Genomic DNA, 25,616 nt, shown 5'->3' on the forward strand with positions numbered 1-25,616 from the left:
ATCTCGGCGTTTTATGGGATATGGGATAGGGGTACATGAAACCAACGATTAGACAAAATCAGTGAGTCAGTTCCTGAAAAAGAAACGAATTGTTCCAGACTTGTGACATTGTTGCTGTTTTCTACCATATCGAATGGGAAACGTAATTTACAAATGATAATACTCGTAGATCTGCAGATTGTCAGAAGTCGATTCGGGTTTTACACCATCGCTATTTATTTAGCAGTACCAGACGATTTGCCGCACGAATACCATAGATTGTACACGGAATCTAAGGTACATTCAGTTCTTTTCACTAATCACAATAGTTAACATCTCATCTAAGGTCTTCCGCATTCGACTGGCATATTCACAATTCGTGGGTTTCGATCACTTGGGCTTTCTTTTAATTTATTTCACTTCATGATCGAATTGAAGGTTCACGTCGCCACTATAGACATTGCCACTGCATCACTGGAAATTCATAGTGGTTTGTGTCATGGCGCCCATCCGCATTACTGATGTTTATGGTACAAATATTTAAAAATATTAGTCTCTCCCATCTTTCCTTTAAGTTTCATTGTATGTTCTCTTGGCTAAGTATGAACTGAAGGCTCGAATACATATAAATTCTCTCAGCTCAAGATTTTAGCCAACATTCCTCACTACAAATCCCTGTACCAGCTACCTTACTAATACAGTTTAATGATTAATGACAGTAAAATACGGATTAGATTCATTACACGCCACACTTGTAGCATAGAATGATCACATTTCAATTATGTGTTGTCAAGATCCACGAAACTGAAGCTGTTTGACACACCATTACTGGGCATAGATAATCTGGCGGTACTTGCTCAGAAATAGGAACTTAACACTACACGTAGAAATCATCAATCATCAACTGAAATAAAATATATTACTATCATAAACTCCAATCTCTACAGCAAAATTAATCAGGATTAGAACACGTTTTCACATAAAGACACCAAGATCATAAATTATCCTCACGGTTCTTCAACAGCTGACGACACAATAATAAACTTACAAACAAAAAAAAATACATAAAACATCTACTTAAATGTATTATTCACAGACAAGTCTTCATATTTACATTTCATCTGAATTTCATCTCCTCTGGAAAAATATCGCTTTACATCCTAATTGGAGTACAATCCTTTTATAAGGTCTGTTCCTGCATAGCCTAATAAGTAAGCTCCAGGATGTGGAATTCTTAGTATTACAAGTGGACCTCCATATAACGTTTGCCGTTTCTTCTCTTTAAGAGTGAAGATTTCAAATGAATTTGCAAGAGCACTTGCTCACCCATAATGTTTGCATCTGCAGTCTCCTATTACCATAGGCCTACTTCCGAACTTTTGCCTGTTCAATCAGATTACCTAAAGTTTGTTTCACTTTCTCCTCCCACCGAGGACTCTCACTTGTATCCCGTCTATCATTCGCACCTTTCATTCCTCTCTTTTTGCCGGGATATCAGCTTCACTGGTGTAAACTGGATTGTCGTACTTGTTAAGTGGTCCACAATTTATTCGGACTTTGTCAAGTAGTCAATCCATTTTGTCTGCCTATTGTGGCGGTATGGACACTATATTTAATCCTCAGAAGACTCCCTAAACTGATTTCCCTTCGGAGTAATATCTAGACGTTAGTAACTGCTTGATAGCTTCTCTTGCGACTGAGTGTACCTAAGCAAAAAGTGTGAAATTTGCTGTATTGTCCGAAACTACATCATGTGGTTTTCCAAATATCGGCACGAAGTCATCGAACAATGGTTTCAGAATAATAGGTTTCTGTCTTCAACAGGTGCACCTTGACATACATCAGAGGCTGCTACGATGTACCTACTACATCCACTTCTATCCCTTCGTGTTGGCCCACACACGTCCACACATACGATGGCCAGGAGCTTGTCCGGAATTACGGGGTCTAATAGTTCAAATGTTCAAATGCGTATGAATTCCTAAGGGACCAAACTGCCGAGGGCATCGGTCCACACTCTACTTAAACTAACTTACGCTAGTAAGAACACACAGACCCATGCCCGAGGGAGGACTCGAACCTCCGGCAGGAGGGGCCCCGCAGTCCGTACATGGCGCCTCAAACCGCGAGCCAACCCGAGCGGCGTGCAATAGTCCATTACTCCCTCGATTATTCGCTTTCGTTTTGTGACATGTTTGACAAGACCCGATTTCTTTCAACACTTTCCTTCTGATATCAGGGAAGTACTAATATGTTCTAATTTTATCAGCACACTTGCGTGCACCACAACGGCCCCAAAAGTGGCGAGTATACCAAATGAGTTCTTTTTCGTAATGTCGAGAAATGCGGTCTGTACTCTAGTTGTGTTCCAGCGACTGCCTAACATTTGACCAACGGTCGTCTTGTTCTTGCAGTACAGCCATACTCCGAAAAAGTTACAGATGACATCTTCTCTTTGCCTGATCCAGCATCAATAAGATAGGGATATTACCCACTTGTTCAACCACAGATGTTTTCGGACTTAACCCCTCGGGAAGTCTCGATAGCGCATACGCTTCTGTATTCTCCTTTCCGCTTAAATATACGATTTTAAGAGTGTATTCTTACAGTGCCAAAATCCATCTTGACAGCCTGGAATGCATTAACGTACAGTTTTACAAGTACGTTAGAGCTTGTTTTCCACAATACAATACGACAGAACAGCGCTCGCTGTTCTGTCGTAGTGTACAAACTTGCGCAGGGCTACAACGTTTTGCTAGCAAATGCTGTTGAACAAAACGTTGCTTTCCATCTCTCATCCTCGTCTGGAATAGGCAGTCTCCTAATCCGACTGAAGAGGCACCTGTCATCAGATCAAAGTGTTGTACATGCCTCGGTGATATAACAGCTTGTGCTCAACAATGCTTCAGCATTAAGCGACTGATCCTGCACGAATCTTCGAAAGAACGAGGCGAGCCCTAGACACGCTCTAAATTGTTCTTTTTGATCGTACGGTGGTGAAGATCTTAATCGCGCGAATATTTCATAAATCGGGCAGAATTCCTTTCACATTAATCAGATAGCCAAATAATTTCCTAGGCAAAGTGTGAGTTTTGAAAATTAACTGTCACTCCAGCTTCTCTAAAAGCCTACAGTACCCTGCTGTTTAACAGCTCTATGTGTTCCTTCCAGGTGGCTGTTTCTGTTAACGGATTGTCCATAAAGAGTGTCAAGTGACTTCTCAGTGTTGGTCCCAACAATAATCCAAACATTGGTTGAATACTCCGGCGCTTACATTAAGGGAGAACCTTAAAATGGCACCTTCGTCTTGCTTATAAAAGTGCTCTATTCTTTCGTGAAAGCTGATCAAGTTTAATCTGCCATTACAGGTATCCATATCTATACAGCTCAAGTACTGTGCACCATGAAAGTTTTGTATTAATTCATCATTGTTCTCTGGATGGGTACCTACTAGAACTATTATTAAACAGTACTGGCCATTAAATTACTACACCACGAAGACGACTTGCTACAGACGCGAAATTTAACCGACAGGAAGAAGATGCTGTGATATGCAAATGATTAGCTTTTCAGAGCATTCACGCAAGGTTGGCGCCGGTGGCGACACCTACAAGGAGCTGACATGAGGAAAGTTTCCAACCGATTTCCCATACACAAACAGCAGTTGACTGGCGTTGCCTGGTGAAACGTTAGAGGAGAAATGCGTACCATCACGTTTCCGATTTTGATAAAGGTCGGATTGAAGCCTATCGCGATTGCGGTTTATCGTATTGCGACATTGCTGCTCGCGTTGGTCGAGATCCAATGACTGTTAGCAGAATATGGAATCGGTGGGTTCAGGAGGGTAATACGGAACGCCGTGCTGGATCACAACGGCCTCGTATCACTAGCGGTCGGGATGACAGGCATCTTATCCGCATGGCTGTAACGGATCGTGCAGCCACGTCTCGATCCCTGAGTCAACAGACGGGGACGTTTGCAAGACAACAACCATCTGCACGAACAGTTCGGCGATGTTTGCAGCAGCATGGGCTTACAGCTCGGAGACCATGGCTGCGGTTACACTTGACGCTGCATCACAGACAGGAGCGCCTGCGATGGTATACTCAACGTCGAACCTGGGTGCACGAAAGGCAAAACGTCATTTTTTCGGATGAATCCAGGTTCTGTTTACAGCATCATGATGGTTGCATCCGTGTCTGGCGACATCGCGGTGAACGCACATTGGAAGCGCGTATTCGTCATCGCCATTCTGGCGTATCACCCGGCTTGATGGTATGGGGTGCCATTGGTTACGCGTCTCGGTCACCTCTTGTTCGCATTGACGGCACTTTGAACAGTGGACATTACATTTCAGATGTATTGCGACCAGTGGCTCTACCCTTCATTCGAACCATGCGAAACCCTACATTTCAGCAGGATAATGCACGACCGCACGTAGCAGGTCCTTTACGGGCCTTTCTGGATATAGAAAATGTTCGACTGCTGCCCTGGCCAGCACATTCACCAGACCTCTCACCAACTGAAAACGTCTGGTCAATAGTGGGGGAGCAACTGGCTCGTCACAATACGCCAGTCACTACTCTTGATGAACTGCGGTATCGTGTTGAAGCTGCATGGGCAGCTATACGTGTACACGCCATCCGAGCTCTGTTTGACCCAATGCCCAGGCGTATCATGGCCATTATTACGGCCACAGGTGGTTGTTCTGGGTACTGATTTCTCAGCATCTATGCACCCAAATTGCGTGAAAATGTAATCACATGTCAGTTCTAGTATAATATATTTGTCCAATGAATACCCGTTTATCATCGCATTTCTTCTTGGTGTAGCAATTTTAATGGCCAGTAGTGTATTAATCAACCACGCGTCCACTACTAAGCGAACTTTGCCGTCACTTTTCGGTAGCACGAAGAGCGGGCTACCGTAATAGCCATTCGATGCCTCAATCAAGCCATAAAACCAATCTGTTGATATCTACCACAGATTTGAGTTTGCTGGGCATTGTGTAGAAACTGTGGCAGAATGTTTTACATGGCTAAACTTGAAGATGGCTCATACATCCCTTTGCAGAGCCACCTTTCCTCATAGACATCATAGTAACTGATCCTTCTGGTCTTGATTAACGTGTGTTGGACCTTCTAATTTCTTACAGATCTGTTTCTCGAAACTAAACGGCGTCTTATCTTTGCTAATACACATAGAGTAATTATGGCCGCTGCCTGTAGTCAATTTAATGTGTGCCCCTCTGCAGTATCGATATTTCTTGCTTTTCTGCTTGATAAGGTTTAATTGGATTTCGGTCTAATCGTACTTCGGCACCATCTACTTTAAATACAAATTTTCCTGTCGAGAAGTTAATATGTCCTTCCTTCTGACAAATGGTTTCTCAGCCAATGATACAATCGACTAATAACTCATTTATCACAAGGAATGTGCATTTCATCACTACATTTCCAAGTTCAACTACCACATCGTTGCAAAATTAATCGTGATCGTCTGCCAACAGCACCTACGGTAGGAGGAGTAGGCAATCTTTTCTTCAGCGATAATTTGTCAAACAAACAGCGAGAGATCGCATTAACTGGTTCACCTATGAAACGTCCCCTTAGAACAATTATACATGACTGTGCTTAAACTGACACACAATATTTTGTTAGCGCAACGCAATCTGACTTTCAAAATTCCCTACAAAAGAATGGCCCTGACTAACATTAAACTATACCTTTCACAAATCACTTATCTCACAAAATTCTTCGCTGCTCAAGCTACTGCAATACAGCGAGCGCCACTACTGCCAGCTAAATAAAAGATTCAAACTATGGAAGGCACTAACTACTGATAGGGATAGTTAGCCAATGAAAGATATTAATAGAGAACAAACAATGTATTTACCTTAATATCATCATATATATATATATAGCAGTTCATGACAAATTTCAAAACTCCGCCATCTCTCTCCCCACATCCACCACTGCTGGCGGCTCACCTCCAACTGCGCAACGCTACGCGCTGTTCACATCCAGCTGCCCAACACTACAATGGCGAGTATTACAACAATGCAAAGCAGCCACAGACTGCACACAGCACAGCCTGTGATTTTCATACAGAGAGCGCTACGTGGCGGCGGCGTTACCAATATAAGAACCTAAACAGCCTACTTACATAAAGAAAACATAAACAGCCTACTTACATAAAGAAAACATAAACAGCCTACTTACATAGCTTCCATGCTCCCCACAAAAAATTTTACAAAATATTTTTGGGCAGTGGCCAATAATGATTTGATAAAATTTTTCATAATTACAGTAACAAAGATATCAAATGCACACACTTATTGATACAATTTTGGTCAAAAGCTAAAATTTTCTCACAGTCCATAAAGACAGTCCTGATCATTCATCACGGTAAAATAGTAGTGTTTTTCTCAAAGTCTGAGCAGTAGAAGAAAATGCACACGGAAGTAGTGGATTTCCATGCAGTCTTGAATAAGTACTGTTGTCCTTCCAACTGAAAGACAGTGCTGACTCTTGACATGCTGACAGGTAACGGGCCACAACAGAGCAAACCCACAGCAGAGTAATTCGACGGTTTGAAGAAGATTGGTAGGTAGCTCATCACAGAGCAGACCCACTGTAGTCCTGATAGAGATGACCAGCAGCCATCTGTTGTGATTGTGCAGGTGCACAATCACCAGTGAAGAGTCTTGCAGTTAATATAGCAAGTCCATAACCACCACTTGTGCACTCACAAAGTTTTTTGGAATTGTCCTTAGAACGAGCAATGCTGTTATCCAGTCCCTTGCTGAATTATCAACACACGTGCAAACACTAACAGTCCCTACTTCTCACATATTGTCCATATATTATGACCAACAGAAACGTGTGCAGTGAAATGGAACTTACAAGTTACTTAATTTGATTAACTGGTGTCAATTACAATATTATAACACGAAAATATAATTACAAAGGTACAAAATACATCATTAAAAACATAACAATACAGATAACATTTGTAGTACAGGCTTTACAAAAGAATAGAAATAAATATATACATCAGTGTTACAGTAATTATGACATGAGTACAAAAATAAAAGATCAGAATCACTTTCGAAACATCAACTTCACACATGAGCATTAAAACAAAACAGAATAAATAATGTGTAAGCATATTTATAAGGTAAATAACATATTATTAATGCCAATTATATTTGAGGATAACAGTATTCCTCATCATAGTGAATGTAGCTTAGTATTAGAAGAAGAAAAAATCCTATGAAACTACGCGGAGACAGGAAGAAAACCAATACACAAGGGTACACAAACATATAGTGAGATAATACAAAACGAAAGGACAGGGTTTGTTGTACTGCAGTATTTTGCAAACAAAACTTTCTTTGCTTCTTGGAGATCTCCCTTCATTCATCATTATTCCCAAAAAGTCCTATCTATACCTGCTTTCTGTATTCTATTCATATTTCTTTCAATACTCATTTTGGCCCAAATCTATTTCATATAACACCGCAACGCATTCTTTACCTACTCTCCATAGTCAGTTTCTTATATAGTCTACCCCTAAGCTAACTTAAATCTACTGAGCTCAGATGCTAAACTAAGGGACGAGGCAATGCAGCATCACATAAAACAATTAATATAAACAGCAATGAAAAAAAACGCAGATTTGCGAAGCAAGCAGCATTAAGAAATTAGCAAAGCAATTGTAATATTACAACTAATCTAAGGCAATGTGCAGCAAACAATAAAAATAAATCATTAGTAAAACTGGCTTAACAGAATAATGTAAAGTCAAATTCAATAACACTATGCCTGGCAAACAGCAGCAACTTATACCTAAACATGACATAGCTCAAGCAGAAAAAATATTACAGTAAAAACAACAATGCAGATAAGGGAAATGTATATTCACATCTTAATGTCTATGTAATTAAAGTGGTGCACCACAACAACTTATTGTAAAAAAAATGTTACCATGTACTTGAGAAGAAAATTATGTGTCCAGTTACTGTTACTAGTCCCTTCTTATTGTTCTTTCCTTTCCAAGTGCTCCTTTTTTTAAAGAATGTGGATTACAAAATTATCATTTAATAGATCTGTTGACAGAAAGTGTTCACATTAGCAAATGCATCTAAGTTTATTTTATAAAACTAATGCTGTAACACAGCTGGAAAACAGGTATCAAATGAAATAAGCAATTACGCAAACCAAAGCATAAAAATATCATTCAATAGTAATGTGACATTTCATAAGTTAGTAGAAATTCTCTCAACTCTCGTAGAAAGACGCTTGTCGTAATCAGGTGTGCAGATGTAAAAATATTTCTTGTCATTTCATTCGGCATTTCAGTAAATATCATAAATTACGAGCTCCACAGTATGCTTTCAACAAGGAAATGTCAATAGCGAGGATAATGGCCTCCCCTTTTTTTTTCTACCTGTGCTTCCGGAAAGGCACACCCTAATGGCTTGTTCTCCAGGTGTCTGACACAGCGGTGTGCCGACGACGCACGTGCAGGTGGTCACTTAACTTTCTTACAGAAATATTTACAACAGCAGTTTCCGCTACAGTGACAGGCTCATATAAAAATTTCACAGGTCGAGAATTTACGTTGCAAATGTGTAGAAACATAATCCTATGAATATAACAGTGTCCAAAAAAATTTTCGCCGGCATTGTGATATATTCACGCATTTACACACATTTCATAACTCTTAAAGTACGATTCTTGGTTTCCAACGTCCTGTTTCACAAGTCAAGAGTCCCTAACTTCTATTCATTATTCATATACATATAAACACGTAATCACATTCCTCATATATGGTAGCATCATCTTATTGACATAAACATACCTCAACAGCATAATACACATCGTCGTCGTAAAAATAACATCATAACACCTCATTCAAATCTCAAAAAGGTCGTAGCTTTCTGCAATAATTTCAAACCATAAAAAATATTCTCTGCTCATTTCAATAGTGTCATCTGCCTCAAACGTACTTTAAAAATCATGATCTCATACCAAATACATCATTCAAAGCTCTTATAGTATCACAATGGTTCCGAAAAAATATGAAGAGTTCACACAGTACAGACAAAATACAATTTCGTAAGTGTGAAGTTATCCAACGGTGTAATTACGTAAACATGTGTCACTGACGTAGTAAAAAACATGTTTATCTCTCAGTTAAATGATCAGATAGCTGTGTAATTTATGTTTTACAGAAATATGGTACCGATGTGTAAAGTTGTATAAGCAAATACCATATTAGCTAGGGTTCCTTGTGCTTGCCAAATACATGGTACACAAAGTAAGCATGTACCCCCCTGAGGATTAATGTAATTATACCCTCAGGTGTTACAGATTACAGCAATGGAATGAAATGTATCACGGAACACATTCTTTGTAATTCAAAGATCTTGAAAAATAAATGGTTTAAGTACAAAATTAATCACTGAAATGCGTGTCCTGTAGCGCTAAATGTGCATCTTGTTGTAGTTATTTTCCTCCGAAAGCTAAGTTCTGCAGAAGCCAATGTACTTACCTCATGATAAACAAAAGTGAAATGCTTTGCGTAGAGATATCTTAGTTATTACGCTTATTGTTGTGATGATGAAAGTACTGTGCTGCAACATATTGTTGTGCTATGGAAAAGGCTGTCTCCTTGTAGCTATACCACAAAAGTTACTAATAAAACATGTTTTGCTTTCCAGAAGAATTCAGAAAAACTGTGCAGATATAAAACAAATACACCGCAAAAGCAACAATGTAAATTATGTCACACATTAGTAGTGTCGTAATATAACCGTGTAGCTGTCAAAGAAACCAAATACTAAGTCATCTTTAATCTCACAGAAAGTACTTTAAATCCCAAATGTATTTTCAAGTAAACCAAAATGTTGCATTAAAATCTCATTAGCAGTACAGGTAAATGTTCTAATCGTGCAACTAACAAACAAGAATGTACACACACAATTACACTGTGTCGTCTGTTCGCAATAACAATGCATTCGTAATTTCTGTTTAAATAAGTTTTCTTGGTTCTTGACTGGATATTTAACTTCAAACATTGTTGCATGGTAACAGTTTCTGAAGCATACTAGTAACGTGAAGTGAAACGTTTTATGGCAAAGACAAAGTTAAAAAGCAGATTATCTTTCAATAAACGGTTTTACATGTGAAATGTGGTGTAAACCTTTACTCTTCCTAGTACGCAGAGTTTCAACTTCAATGCAATTATCATGTGGTATACGTCGGATTCTGTAAAGTCCATTGTAAACTAGAAAGAATTTGTGACTCAAGTGTTTCTTCTTATGTGACAATGAATGAGCTTTAATGAGAACTTTCTGACCAATATACAATTTCTTTGCATTTGCTTTACCGTGTAGTTTTCTCCTTTTGTCTGCTGCAGATTTTATATTTTTAAGAGCCAAATCAATTATGTCTTTGTGTCGAAATTTATGTGTATTCGGGAAAGGTACAAGCTCTCTGATTCTGTTCGGTGGTTCTTCATTCTTCAGTACAAGAATAGGTGGTAAAGCAGTGGAATCATGAGGCATTTCATTCAGCACATTTTGAAATAAGTGTAAATATCTGTCCCAATGCTGATGCTTTCTGTGACAATAAAGTCTGCAAAGCTTATTGATTTCTTTCATAATCCTTTCAGACGGGTTACAATGTGGTGATTACAATGAAATAAAAACAGGTTTGATTTTATGATTCCGAAGCATGTGTGACCAAACAGCAGATCTGAATTGAGGTCCTTTATCTGAAATGACTTTACTAACGTGTCCAACTTCACGTAAGAAATTTTTAACAAAGGTGGTGGATACAGACCGTCTAGTGGCTTTACGTAATGGAGTGAAAGAAACAAATTTTGAAGTAAGTTCAACAGCGACTAGAACGTACGAAGATCCATTCGATGTTCTGACAAGGGGTCCCAAGAGATCAACAGCAGCAAATTCTTTTAATTTAGAAGGAATAATAGGAAACAACGGAGCACGATGTGAGATAGTAGATGGTTTCGCCTTTTGACAAAGTTTACAAATAGACAAGACTCTTCAAATTAGCTTTTCCATATTATTAAAATAACAAGTCGTTCGAAGAATATGATAACATTTTCGTGGCCCAAAATGTGCGTAGCTGAAATGAATGTACCAAATGAGCTTCTTAACAAAATCGTCTGGAATGCAAAGTACCCATAGCTTGTCATCAACAGTGCAGCGTTTGAAGAGTATGTTGTTTCTAACCAGGTAATAATGCCGAATCTGAGTGTGTGTCTTTTCATGCCATTTACTTTTGATGTCTTTCCAAATCGGATCTTTATCTTGTTCATGAGCAATGTCCTTTAAAGATGTGGTGATGAAGTTTTCAAAGGCGACTTTCTGAATGTAAAGAATACTGAAATTTTTCTCGAGGTTGCCTTCTGTGTTACTTTTCTCAAGCCCAGCCGGTGCGCGTGACAGCGCGTCCGCAACAATGTTCTCCTTGCCGGGAATGTAGACTATTGTAAAGTGGAATTCTTGCAGAAACAATGCCCAACGTTTTAACCTGTCATGATTTAATTTTGAAGACATAAGAAATTGTAATGCACGATGATCACTGTATACTTTTACGTGCTTACCGGAAAGAAAGAAACGGAATTTGTTAAATGCCCAAACGATTGCTAAAGCTTCTAATTCAGTAACGGAATAATTTTTTCAGATTTTGTTAGCACTCGGCTAGCAAAAGCAATGGTTTTCTGAACAGTAATGTCATCTTCTATGGCATCTTGAAATAAATGGGCACCAAGACCGACTTTGGAAGAATCAGTGCTAAGGCAGAAATCTTGTGACAGATCTGGATGAGCTAGTATTGGCGCGTTAAGTAGCGATTCTTTCAAATAATTGAATTCCAACTGTGCTTGTTCGTCCCAGTTCCAAATAGTATTTTTTCCAGTGAGAGAACAAAGTTTTGGTGTAACAAGAATTTGCATATTCAGAAAACGACGGTAAAAATTTACGAGACCTAGAAAACTGCGGACTTGTTTTTTTGTGGATGGAACTGGAATGGCTCTTATTGCTTCTAACTTTTCAGGATCCGGCTGAATGCCTTCAGAAGAAATAATATGTCCCAAAAACTTCACCTTTGTCCTACCGAATTCAAACTTTTCCAATTTAACTGTAATTCCAGATTCTGCAAAAATACGTAACAAACTGTTGAAAATGCGATTATGTTGTTCCCATGAAGCTTCTGCTATCGGAATATCGTCCACATATAAGGTGATGTGACGTTTTAAGAACTCATGTAATATGGAATTTAACCCACGAATGAATGTTGCCGAAGAAATGTTCAAACTAAAAGGAAGTTTCCGAAACTGATAACAAACGCCGAAACAAAGGAAAGCTGTGTATTTTCTACATTCTGGATGAAGTTCGATCTGATAAAAGCTGGATCTGAGATCAATGGAAGACAACACTTTTACATCATTAAAATTTTGAAGAAGTTCTTCCATCGTCTGCGGCCTGTCTGTTTCAGGAATGATGATAGTATTGATTTGTCTCGAATCTAAAACAAGCCTGATTGATCCATTTTTCTTCTCAACAACATGTAATGGGTTGTTGTATGAGCTTACTGCAGGCTCAATAATGCCCTCAACAAGCATAGATTGTATTTCTGTTCTAACACGGTCCCTATAATGCGCCAGAATTACGTATGGTCTAACACAAAATTTAGTATGCTCACGAACACGAAATTGGTATTGAAATCCCTTGATTGTTCCTGTTTTGTGAGTAAAAACTGTGGAATGTGCTTGTAAAATCTCAAAAAGGTCCTGCCTATCAGTGTCATTACAATTCTCAATTGTTTGAATTTTATTCTGAATTAACTCATTAATTTCTAATATGCCGTCGATGTCATCCCTGTCAGTACTTGCAGAGTGATTGTTAGTGTCTAGTTCCGTAGAAAATTCCGAACTGTTGTCTAACAGAACGTAAAGCCGATTAATTTCCTCATCATGGTTTGAGAGCCTGTCTTCAAATTTCAAAGCTATTGACTTACCTTCTTTCTCTAAACTTATTTCAGCATCGTGAAAGCTTAAGACTGCTTTGTATTCATTCAAAAAGTCTACTCCCAGTATAATTTCCGTTGACAATAATGGAACAATAAGAAAGTTCATAGAGAAGCTGTGGCTTTGGCAAAAGAATTCTAAATTGGTTTGTTGGCGTACATTTACACTTTTTCCAAAGATTGCACCTTGTAATTTAATCTTACGTAACGGAAGTGTGGGGCAATCGTTCGATTTGTTGCATTTGCTAAAAGCTGTTTCACTAATTACTGAAATGGGACTGCCAGAGTCAAGTACTGCCGTAAATTTTACATCATTTACTGTAATGTGAATCACAGGATATGCAATGTTGTTATGTTTTACATCGTGTTCCTGGAGTAAGATGTCCCTAATGTCTCCCATTTTTACGTAATTACTAGCTACGGCAGCTGCGTCGTCAGTTTCATAAGTATGTTTTGTGGCTGCCGGCGGTGTGAGTCATTGCCTATTGTCTCTTTGTTGGCGCGCGTCGTTATTGGGATTTGGAGACCTAACTTCTACAAATTCACCATGACGAGAATCCCGCCAGTTCTGATGCAGTTCAGGTCTGTCGTTACGATCATATCGTCTGTCGTCATGTCGGTAGATTCCATAGTTTCTTTCTTGTCGCTCACGTGGTGGAGAATTTCTCCCTGAGTCGTAACTGCACGCTGGACCGTTGCGTCTAAAGTTATTCTGTCTCCCTTGATAATAATTGTTTTGGTTCCCATATTGTCTGTTTCTCTGATTGTCTCTGTGATAGTCATTACCGCGGAGAGGTGATCTTTCCCTGTAATTATTACTACTCTGCCAACGGTTGTCATACGGGTGGTGTCTGTTTTGGTCACGATTTGTGTTGTGAGAATAGCCTTGTCGCGTCCAGTTATTATCGAGGAATTGTGACGGATGTGACCTGTAATTGTTGTGTTCCTGTTTCCGCATTCCGCGATTGTCAGTGTCAATTTCCAATTCTTGTAACAGTCCCTGAAAAGCTTCAATGTCGTCTTTGCAACGTCCTGCCAAAATAATGTGTCGTAAATATTCAGGCAATTTGATTAAGCAAATGCGGATAAGTTCTGAGGGGCTGTATGGGTTTGAAAGATACTGATTCTTATGCAACATGTCTTCAAAATATTTCATAAGACTGGAAAATTCAGATTGTTCGAAACGTTTCATCATTATGATGCTATGTTTTACTCGGTCTTGTGTGGCTTGAGACCAATATGCTGAGAGGAAGGCATGGTAAAACTCTACTTCACTGTGGCAATCGTGAATGACCGATCGCATTCTTACAGCTGGTTCATTCTCCAAGTAGCCACACATAAATTCTAATCTGTGTTCTAATGACCAGTTGGGAGGAAAACAATGAGAGAATTGATGGAGCCACGCTTGTGGATGAATGTCGTTGGCAGAATTCTTAAATGTTTTGAATTTACGTGTAGTAATGAACAGCTTATAGTCAAAGTCATCGTGTCGGCGAGTAGCATATCGGTCATTGTTACATCGTGTCGGCGGTTCCATCTCAAAATTTGGTCCACCTTGCCAATTCCTTTCATAATTACCGAAATGCCCTGTGTTATTATTTTGTGGCTTTTCCGTATTTCTAAGTTCCTCTTCCCATGTTGGAGCGCGAGTGTCCTCTGAAATATGTAATTCTTGTATCACCTGCGTCAACTGATCTTGTACTTCTCGGATTTCTCTTTTGTACTGTGTATTGATTTGATTTTGATTTTGTTTGAATTTTCTTATTTGTTCATACTCTTCTGTGTCAGTGAAGGCTACGGGACTTGTGTCATTCAGATCATCATCTACCTTTGTAGATAAGTTAGTGACCTGATCCGAAAGTTCGGCTACTTTCTCCGATAGTGAACACATTTCCTCAGTGTGTTTTTCTGAACCAAGTTTCAGAGTGTCCATTTGTGTTGAAATCGAATCTACTGTGTCCTTTAAGTTTTCCTGAGTTTTTGCAAGTTGCGTAACCGAATCGGTAGATGCAACTGAGTCAATTTTAGCCATACAAGGTCTCACGATTTTCATGAACAATGGTTTGCAGTTCTTTTATGGCTGCTTCGTGATTCTGTAATGCATTTTCATGCCGCGAAAAAATAGATGAAACTTCCCCTTTGAACAATTGTACAAGACTGTGCTTAAACTGACACACAATATTTTGTTAGCGCAACGCAATCTGACTTTCAATAATCCCTACAAAAGAATGGGCCCTGACTAACAGTAAACTATACCTTTCACAAATCACTTACCTCACAAAAATCTTCGCTGCTCAAGCTACTGCAATACAGCGAGCGCCACTACTGCCAGCTAAATAAAAGATTCAAACTATGGAAGGCACTAACTACTGATAGGGATAGTTAGCCAATGAAAGATATTAATAGAGAACAAACAATGTATTTACCTTAATATCATCATATATATATATATAGCAGTTCATGACAAATTTCAAAACTCCGCCATCTCTCTCCCCACATCCACCACTGCTGGCGGCTCACCTCCAACTGCGCAACGCTACGCACTGTTCACATCCAGCTGCCCAACACTACAATGGCGAGTATTACAAAAATGCAAAGCAGCCACAGACTGCACACAGCACAGCCAGTGATTTTCATACAGAGAGCGCTACGTGGCGGCGGCGTTACCAATATAAGAACCTAAACAGCCTACTTACATAAAGAAAACATAAACAGCCTACTTACATAAAGAAAACATAAACAGCCTACTTACAACCTTCATCCAACACCACAATAATTCGGATTCCTTCCACAGTCACTTTCACTGCGAAGGTTGGTACTGCTGGATAATGTTCACCACATTGGTTAGTATCCGCACAGAGCTCTACTTTCAAGTCATCACTTTCATTATATCGAGATAAGTTAACCTTCTGCTGATAGTCCCTGTAGTCTCCGTCGACCGCTCCTCTGGGGCACGATGTGGTCTTATTTAGTTTAACGGAACATGATTACTGGCGTCTGCTTCCGCCAGTTCACATCCATTGGCTGTGTTTATGGCATCCGTCTCATTCCACTGGTGGTTATGGTTCGTGTTATTGTTGTTCGCATACACTGGGTTGAACACTTGGTCTCGCCGACTATGCTTAGAATTATTTAGTCTACAACCAGAACCATTTCCATTTGCTCGGTTATTGCGGTAATTACCATTATTTTGGTACTGGTGATCTTGTGGCGGATTATAGTTACTGATGTTAACCATTTGACCACTTATTTGGTTACTATTATGCACACGACTGCTGTACTGGCTACGACCAGGCATATTATTTATTATTCATTGGTCCTTGTCTAACGTTAATGTCCTGTTGAATCAGATCTATTGAAACTAGTTCTGACAAGAACTCTTCGACATTGTCCTCATTATCATGGATGAGCTTGTCCCTAATCTCGACTGGCAATTTTGATTGCAGTACACGTAGCAGATCTTTATGGCCAATCGGCTTATCCCAACAGCACGCCATATTCGTATACTTTTCAAAATACCGCCCGTTTTTGTAAGAGAAGACTTCTGTGTTAAACGCCTGTCTTTTAAACCTCTCTTGCTTGCCACGTGACCAATACTTCGAGAGAAAAGTTCTTTCAAACTCTTTGTAGGTAGTGTACTGCTCAGCCATATCCGTAGCCCATTATGCAGGGTCCCCTGGGCAAGAGCCAACCACTTAGCTAATTTTCTGAGCTTCAGTGCATGCTCTTTTTTTTTTTTTTTTTTAAAGCAACCGAGGCCTGTGGCATGCGCGCCACATACCTCTCTACCTTTGGTGTTTGTAGCGGCCCTCGGACCTCTTCAACATCTCGTGAAAATTTCTTCACCGACTCGTTAATCTGCTCACTCCACTGGACGAAGTCAGCATCTATTTCTTCCCTTACTTCTACCAATAATATTTTACATTCGGTACTGGAGGGTACGCCTTCTGTTGATAAATTATCTACGGTCGTTTGTATGGTTTGTTGCACACAAGTCTCATCTTGCTTCTCTTCAATTCTAGCCCACTATTCAAGTTTGCCAGAAAAAAGGTTTCGATGCTTATCAGACTTCTCCACAATTAACCTTTCGTAACCAGGGGCCATGGTAATAATCTGTGTATTCACTTGCTCTACTGTAGACCCAACCGTACCTTGACGTTTCTGCAAAGCTGTGATTTCGAGTCATACTTTCCTGCTGTGAAGCTATTTCTGTTACAAGTGACGTAATCGCATCCAAACCCAGCTTAGTCACAGTGTTTTCCATGTTAACACTTGTGTTAGGCTGACTGGTACTTATTTCATTCGCAGTAGTAGTCAGCCTAGACACTGTTTCAGCTAGTTCGTCTATTTTGTCTTTCTTCGTACTGATTTCATCTCTTTAATGGCCAAGAGACTAGGATCCATGTTTGATCCAGATGCAGCTATTGGCTGATCTGTAGAGGCTTCAGTAGTTGGCTGAACATCTGATTGCTGTTCACTCTGCATTTTGTAAAGCTGCTGCATGCATGAAACAAAATTTACAAAACAGAGATTACGCACTGCAGAAGTTATGAAATACACAAATTTCCCCCAAAAGTTCTTGTAGAACGTCGCCACTTTTAATATGACGAAAGAAATGTGGAGCGAAATTTAAATTATGATTTACTTCAATGAAAATTAAACTTGAATTGTAGAAATTGGAATGAATGTTACTTGAATGTTATGTTCAAAGTTAATGTCCTTCAAAAAGAAGTTTTTCCGCTTAATTAAGAGTGCCTTTAAATGAAGCCAAACTTTCAGGACTATGCTGCTACGCCTGTGTTAAATAAATTTACTCATATGATGTAGGTTCGCACAGTTTGCGTAGTGATCAAATGGTGGCGGTGCGAAGCTGCAGCCTCCGCACGTCGCTCTCCTGGAAAGCTCATTTAAGTTTATTTCTCACGTTAGACATTCTTGGCCGTCTACACTGTAGTACTGTTGCTATGTGTGAATGTACTCGTCTCAGTTTTAGGGGGAGAAAATATTAGTAAATTACGGTTCCAATGCAAAGATGGCCTATTGCGATGGAACCGAACCGCGTGCAGGCTCCATCTAACACTCATAAAATCGCACAGACAAATGTCTAATCGTGCTTAGGCCCTGTATGTAAACGAGAAACACACATTTCCAGAGTTTTTAAAATAATAAATTTGTTCGCCTCTGAATAAATGTTTGTTTACACGACAGCTCTGCTTAGAAAAACAACTACTTTCGTATTTGTATTCACGAGATATTATGTCTCAGTCTCTAAGTCGACTTAATTCTCTGATTCCGTAACGGCTGACGTGCAACAATACAATTGGATCCGCTCCGACGACACGTCTTTCGATTCCAGTATCACAAGCCGTTGTAGAAAGTATTAGTCATCCTTTTTATATATCCGTCTTTTTGACTGGAGGTCTTGGGGACCACGACAGTTCATGATTGTAAGAAAATGAAACGCCTACAACCATCCTTATGATCTTATTTATTGCGTAGCTACCAGTTTCGGCGCTTCAATGTGCCATCTTCAGGACGTAGTTGATGCTGACGGCGTTATCACGATCCATATATACACTATGTGATCAAAAGTATCCTGACACCCACAAAAACATACGTTTTTCGTATTAGGAGTATTGTGCTGCCATCTACTGCCAAGTACTCTATAACAGCGACCTCAATAGTCATGAGACTTCGTGAAAGAGCAGAATGGGCGCTCCACGCCACTCATGGACTTCTAGTGTGGTGAGGCGATTGGGTGTCACTTGTGTCATACGTCTGTATACGAGATTTCCACACTCCTAAACATCCCTCGGTCCACTGTTTCCGATGTGATAGTGAAGTGGAAATTTGAAGGGACACGTACAGGCCGACCTCGTCCGTTGACTGACAGAGACCACCGACAGTTGAAATGGAAACTTGGATTTCATGGTCGAGCGGCTTCTCATAAGCCACACATCAAGCAGGTAAATGCCAAAGGACGCCTCGCGTGGGGTAAGGAGGGTAAACATTGGACGATTGAACAGAGGAAAAACGACGTGTGGAGTGACGAATCACGTTAAAAATGTGTCGCTACAATGGCAGGGTGTGGGCATCGCGAATGCCCGGTGAACATCAGCCAGCGTGTGTAGTGCCAACAGTAAAATTCGGAGGCGGTGGTGTTACAGTGTGGTCGTGTTTTGCATGGAGGGGCTTGCACCCCTTGTTGTTTTACACGGCACTATCACAACACAGGCCTACAGATGTTTTAGGCCCCTTCTTGCTTTAGAGGAATTCGGGGATGGCGGCTGCATCTTTCAACACGATCGAGCACCTGTTCATATTGCACGGCCTGTGGCGGAGTGGTTACACGACAATAACATCACTGTAATGGACTGGCCCGCACAGAGACCTGTCCTGAATCCTGCAGAACACCTTTGGAATGTTTTGGAACGCCGACTTCATCGACCGACATCGATACTTCTCCTCAGCGCAGCACTCCGTGAAGAATGGGCTGTCATTCTCCAAGAAACCTTCCAGCACCTGACTGAACGTATGCCTGCGAGAGTGGAAGCTGTCATCAAGGCTATGGGTGGGCGAACATCATATTGACTTCCAGCATTGCCGATGTAGGGCGCCACGAACCTGTAACTCATTTTCAGCCAGGTGTCCGGATACTTTTGATCACATAGTGTACACTGCATCAGAGGCCAACATAACTGGATTCCGCTGGCTATCTGTAAATGTAGTGTCAGTACTCCAATCATCAACTACAGACTGACTTCAGTTGATGGCTGGAGTGCTGACACCAAAGTTACAGATACACTCCTGGAAATTGAAATAAGAACACCGTGAATTCATTGTCCCAGGAAGGGGAAACTTTATTGACACATTCCTGGGGTCAGATACATCACATGATCACACTGACAGAACCACAGGCACATAGACACAGGCAACAGAGCATGCACAATGTCGGCACTAGTACAGTGTATATCCACCTTTCGCAGCAATGCAGGCTGCTATTCTCCCATGGAGACGATCGTAGAGATGCTGGATGTAGTCCTGTGGAACGGCTTGCCATGCCATTTCCACCTGGCGCCTCAGTTGGACCAGCGTTCGTGCTGGACGTGCAGACCGCGTGAGACGACGCTTCATCCAGTCCCAAACATGCTCAATGGGGGACAGATCCGGAGATCTTGCTGGCCAAGGTAGTTGACTTACTCCTTCTAGAGCACGTTGGGTGGCACGGAATACATGCGGACGTGCATTGTCCTGTTGGAACAGCAAGTTCCCTTGCCGGTCTAGGAATGGTAGAACGATGGGTTCGATGACGGTTTGGATGTACCGTGCACTATTCAGTGTCCCCTCGACGATCACCAGTGGTGTACGGCCAGTGTAGGAGATCGCTCCCCACACCATGATGCCGAGTGTTGGCCCTGTGTGCCTCGGTCGTATGCATTCCTGATTGTGGCGCTCACCTGTACGGCACCAAACACGCATATGACCATCATTGGCACCAAGGCAGAAGCGACTCTCATCGCTGAAGACGACACGTCTCCATTCGTCTCTCTATTCACGCCTGTCGCGACACCACTGGAGGCGGGCTGCACGATGTTGGGGCGTGAGCGGAAGACGGGCTAACGGTGTGCGGGACCGTAGCCCAGCTTCATGGAGACGGTTGCGAATGGTCCTCGCCGATACCCCAGGAGCAACAGTGTCCCCAATTTGCTGGGAAGTGGCGGTGCGGTCCCCTACGGCACTGCGTAGGATCCTACGGTCTTGGCGTGCATCCGTGCGTCGCTGCGGTCCGGTCCCAGGTCGACGGGCAGTGCACCTTCCGCCGACCACTGGCGACAACATCGATGTACTGTGGAGACCTCACGCCCCACGTGTTGAGCAATTCGGCGGTACGTCCACCCGGCCTCCCGCATGCCCACTATACGCCCTCGCTCAAAGTCCGTCAACTGCACATACGGTTCACGTCCACGCTGTCGCGGCATGCTACCAGTGTTAAAGACTGCGATGGAGCTCCGTATGCCACGGCAAACTGGCTGACACTGACGGCGGCGGTGCACAAATGCTGCGCAGCTAGCGCCATTCGACGGCCAACACCGCGGTTCCTGGTGTGTCCGCTGTGCCGTGCGTGTGATCATTGCTTGTACAGCCCTCTCGCAGTGTTTGGAGCAAGTATGGTGGGTCTGACACACCGGTGTCAATGTGTTCTTTTTTCCATTTCCAGGAGTGTAGTTTACGTCAACCAGTTATATTGAGCACTGCTACAGTGTATATATGGATCGTGATAATCCCTTAAGCATCAACTACGGCCTGAAGACGGCGCATTGAAGCACAGAAACTGGTAGCTACACAGTAAATAAGATCATAAGGAAAGCTGCAGGCGTTTCATTTTCCTAGAATATTCAAAAATGGCTCTGAACACTATGGGACTTAACTTCTGAGGTCATCAGTCCCCTAGAATTTAGAACTACTTAAACCTAACTAACCTAAGGATATCACACACATCCATGCCCGAGGCATGATTCGAACCGGCGACCGCAGCGGTCGCGCGGTTCCAGACTACAGCGCCTAGAACCGCACCGCCACCCCGGCCGGCTCGTAGATATTATTAGTCCAGTGTCCAGGATAGGATACCAGCAAAGAGTAGCATCTCCCATATAGTTTATTCACACAACAACTTCCTTTCGTTGCAGCGAATATGTTAATTTCTTCCTGCAAAATAGGGGTAAGTTCAAATAAAGGAGGTGGAAGTGAGTAGCGATTAGACACCCTTCTCCCTCAAGTAGACCACAAAGGAAGGCGCAATAACGTTGAGAACTGGTTACTGTCGTGGCCAAGGGATATGCGATAATTGAAGCCCGCGGCTCACAAAACCAGTTCTAGACAGTGTGAGCTGTGTGAATCGGGATCCTGTCGGTTTGAAACACAGCATCACCATTGGAGAGCAAACAACGTACCGTAGGATGGATCTCATCAGCCAAAATGGTCACATAGTCCTTGGCAGTAGTGCGAGCTTGCAGACTAACAATGGGGTCCAAGGAGTATCACGATATGGCTGACCAATTCATAAACAAACTTCCGACATATTTCACTCTGCCAGAAGTTGGAAACAGTGTTAAACAAGATTCATTCGCCCAAGTGAATATCTTCCGTTATTCCAAAGTCCAGCTTTTGTGTTTTCGTTTACCGATTATGGTAATTTGCTTAGCTGGTGATCTCGCCTATTAATAGGGGTCCCTTCGTACTGCTGACAGTGTTTGTGAGCGCGACATTCAGATCTGTAGAGACTTCTGCAGATGGCGTCCTATTGTATTTCGTCACAGTTCTGTTCAATGACCGTCTGTAACAGACATACTAAGGACACTGCCTACACTACGCTTGTCCGTCCTCTTTTAGAATACTGCTGTGCGGTGTGGAATTCTTACCGGATAGGACTGACGGAGTACATCGGAAAAGTTCAAAGAAGGGCAGCACGTTTTGTATTATCGCGAAATATGGGAGAAAGTGTCACAGAAATGATACAGGATTTGGGCTAGAAATCATAAAAGAAAGGCGGTTTTCGTTGCGACGGAATCTTCACACGAAATTCCAATCACCAAATTTCTCCTCCGAATGCGAAAATATTTTGTTGCCACCGACCTACATAGGTAGGAACGATCATCTTGATAAAAAAACGGGAAAACAGAGCTCGTACGGAAAGATATAGGTGTTCATTCTTTCCGCTCGCTATACGAGTTTGGAATAATAGAGAATTGTGAATGTGGTTCGATGAACCCTCTGCCACGCACTTGAATGTGATTTGCAGAGTATCCATCTAGATGTAGATGTAGATATCACGATCACTCAGCACATAGTTTCCTCTTCGTTGTGACATAGTGACTGGTGCTTTTTCCGCTTTGCTATATCCGATGTAAACCTTAGATAAGATAGAAATCTTACTCTCATACTAACTGTCTACTGGTGTAAGTCATATTGTTATAAGGGGTGCCTGAAATTACTCGTGGATTTTCTCATCTGTGCTGCACAAGGAGAAAACGTGAATCGATTTTTGTGTATATAGTTGAATTAGTCTCAGTAATAGACCAAAGCTGTGAGCATGCACAGGATGCAATAGAAAATTACTGCGTTGACCTGCGCGAAATGCTTTCCTCGCCACCGGAGCAGCACACCTTGCCACGCAGTCGTTCGTACTACATTGTGCAGTCTGCGCGGCGCGCTTGATGGACAACCACTAATCCGATTGCAGCGCCAAGATTTACGCCGCATTTTTATTGGGCTGTTTTCGGCGGCGAATGGTCGTTGGCAGTAAAGCAGCGGGGCTCATGCTTGCTGCCTTTCCGCGCCGCTGGAGTGTTATAAAACGCAACCACCGAAATAGTAAAAATAAGGCAAACATAACAGCGGGGAGGAGGAGCGCAGACCCCGTAAGCCGGACGGGCTCTGCCTAACAAATCGGCTTTCTGCCTGATAAAAGCGTCCGAGCGGGGGGGGGGGGGGGGGGAGAGGGGGGGGGATGGGGCAGTGTTCCATTAGCGCGTCTGTGAGAGTACCCGCTTTTCAGCAAGTCGTCCCGGTAGCCATGAAAGCGCGTAATTAAAACCGCTCAAACACTGCGCCGGGGCCCGGACACGTGACCAACTGTGGGGAAGAGGGTGGGTTGTGGGGGGGGGGGGGGGGGTGTCTGGACACTGGCGGCCTCAGACGCCTTGAAGACGGCCGTAAAGCAGTCCATTAACGTCAGGGCCATTCTCATACCGTGTGGCAGGTTCGGTCCTCGCGTTCTGAGCACAGGAATGGTACGTACTGCACTAGCAGCGTGCCTCCTAGATCTGTTTCACTCTTTGCTGGGCCTGAGGGTACTTTTACGATTCTTTATGGAGTATTTTTTATGGGGATCTTCAAGGCGTATTCATCGCGTCAACCAGATACATGTGCAATAAAAAGTGAAGCATACGTCCTGTATTCACACGATTTTTTCCGTTCATCTAGAAAGGTAGTATGCCAAGGTTCCTGTTCATCTTTTCATGTTTATACACACGACCTCCAGCGGAAGCGGCAGAACGTAACAACGATCGAGTTTCACTTCAATTATGACACCGTCCTAAATATTCTTACATATTACTATTAATAATTAAAATCATTCTTTCTGATTTCATATTTCAGTTACGTGCAGAAAGGAAACACCGCTTGCCTCATAACAAATTAAGTTTAGTTAAAAATTCTTTCTTTGTACTTAACTAATACGTGAAACATACCTGACTGGAAACAAAATATTCAGCAACGAAAGGTGGATTACATGTATTGTTATGTACATCATAAACATAACAGTACAGTATGTTGACAAAAGATGTACAACAGAAGCGATGCTGAGTGGCACCTAATGTTTACAGTGTATGGCCTGGGCTGTTTTAAAATTAAAAGAAGCTAATAAATTCAGTTTGTTTCAAAGTGGTACCTGACGATGGTACTCTTGAGGAACTGTCAGAATTCCAATTCACAAGACGTGATTTAACTGTCTCTCTACGGACATACGACAAATATCCGAAAGATCAGAAAACTCAAGAGGAAGCCAAGAAGGTGAGTTACACGGGGGTGAAACATGGAATCTTAAGAAATGGAATCTTAAGTATCGTTGTCCACTGGATAAGATATTCTAGGGAATATAAGAATTAAATCTGTTGTGCTTAATGGCAAAAAGGAGTGAGTATAAAAAGCGTAGCAATGACCATGTGATCCACATGTAGCTGCCGACCTATAGGCAGGAGACACCTGGAGAGGCCAACTACTGGGTGGTTATAGCTGAAGTGCAGCTCCTCACAGAAGTCCAGTGTGGTCTGTAATTACGGTATGACAGCGAAACTTGTTAGATATGCTAATGCGTTACCACGAAACCGATTTATATTGGAAAAAATTAGTTCCAATTTTGGCCACCAGAGCTGTGAATCCAGGAAACACGTATAGAGGTGTTTCCATTGAAACGTTCCCGTCTTCTCTATATCTCTTTCGTTACGCAATAACCGTCTCCTCTATAACTCTTTTGCTACGCAACATTCCCTTTTACAATAACCTATGAAACCTTCCCTTAGGATTTCTACCTCTTGCTTAATAATAACAAATGAAATCTGCCCTTTGAAATTAATTCTCTTTCTCAATTTTCGCATTCAAATTTAAATGCTGCTTATTAAAAGTTATGTAATGGATTAGGAAAGGGGAGTGAATAGGAAAGGTCAAACAAGTGAGAAAGGCATAAGGTTCATTTTATTATTAACCGCAGCTTACACAGTTTGTTCAATATGGGCACCGGAGACACCGGCGAGAAGCTTCATCCGTAAAGTGACGAGATCAGCAACTGCTCGCAGCAGCTCCGGTGGAATCAGAACAACGTGTTCCTGTATTGTGGCCTTCAGATCAGGTAGTGACCGAAAGTGTCCCTGGTTAACATGTTCATGTGTTCAGATAGATATCCATGAGCCAAAGGTCTCATGGATTCAGATCAGGTAATCGTGCAGGCCTTGCTTCTAGAAAAACTCTGGAGATAACACGTGCGTGGAAGGTTGCATTAAGCAGATCTTTCGCTGGGCG

Source organism: Schistocerca serialis, chromosome 2 (genome assembly GCF_023864345.2).
Source record: "Schistocerca serialis cubense isolate TAMUIC-IGC-003099 chromosome 2, iqSchSeri2.2, whole genome shotgun sequence".
In the NCBI taxonomy this organism is placed as follows: Eukaryota; Metazoa; Arthropoda; class Insecta; order Orthoptera; family Acrididae; genus Schistocerca; species Schistocerca serialis.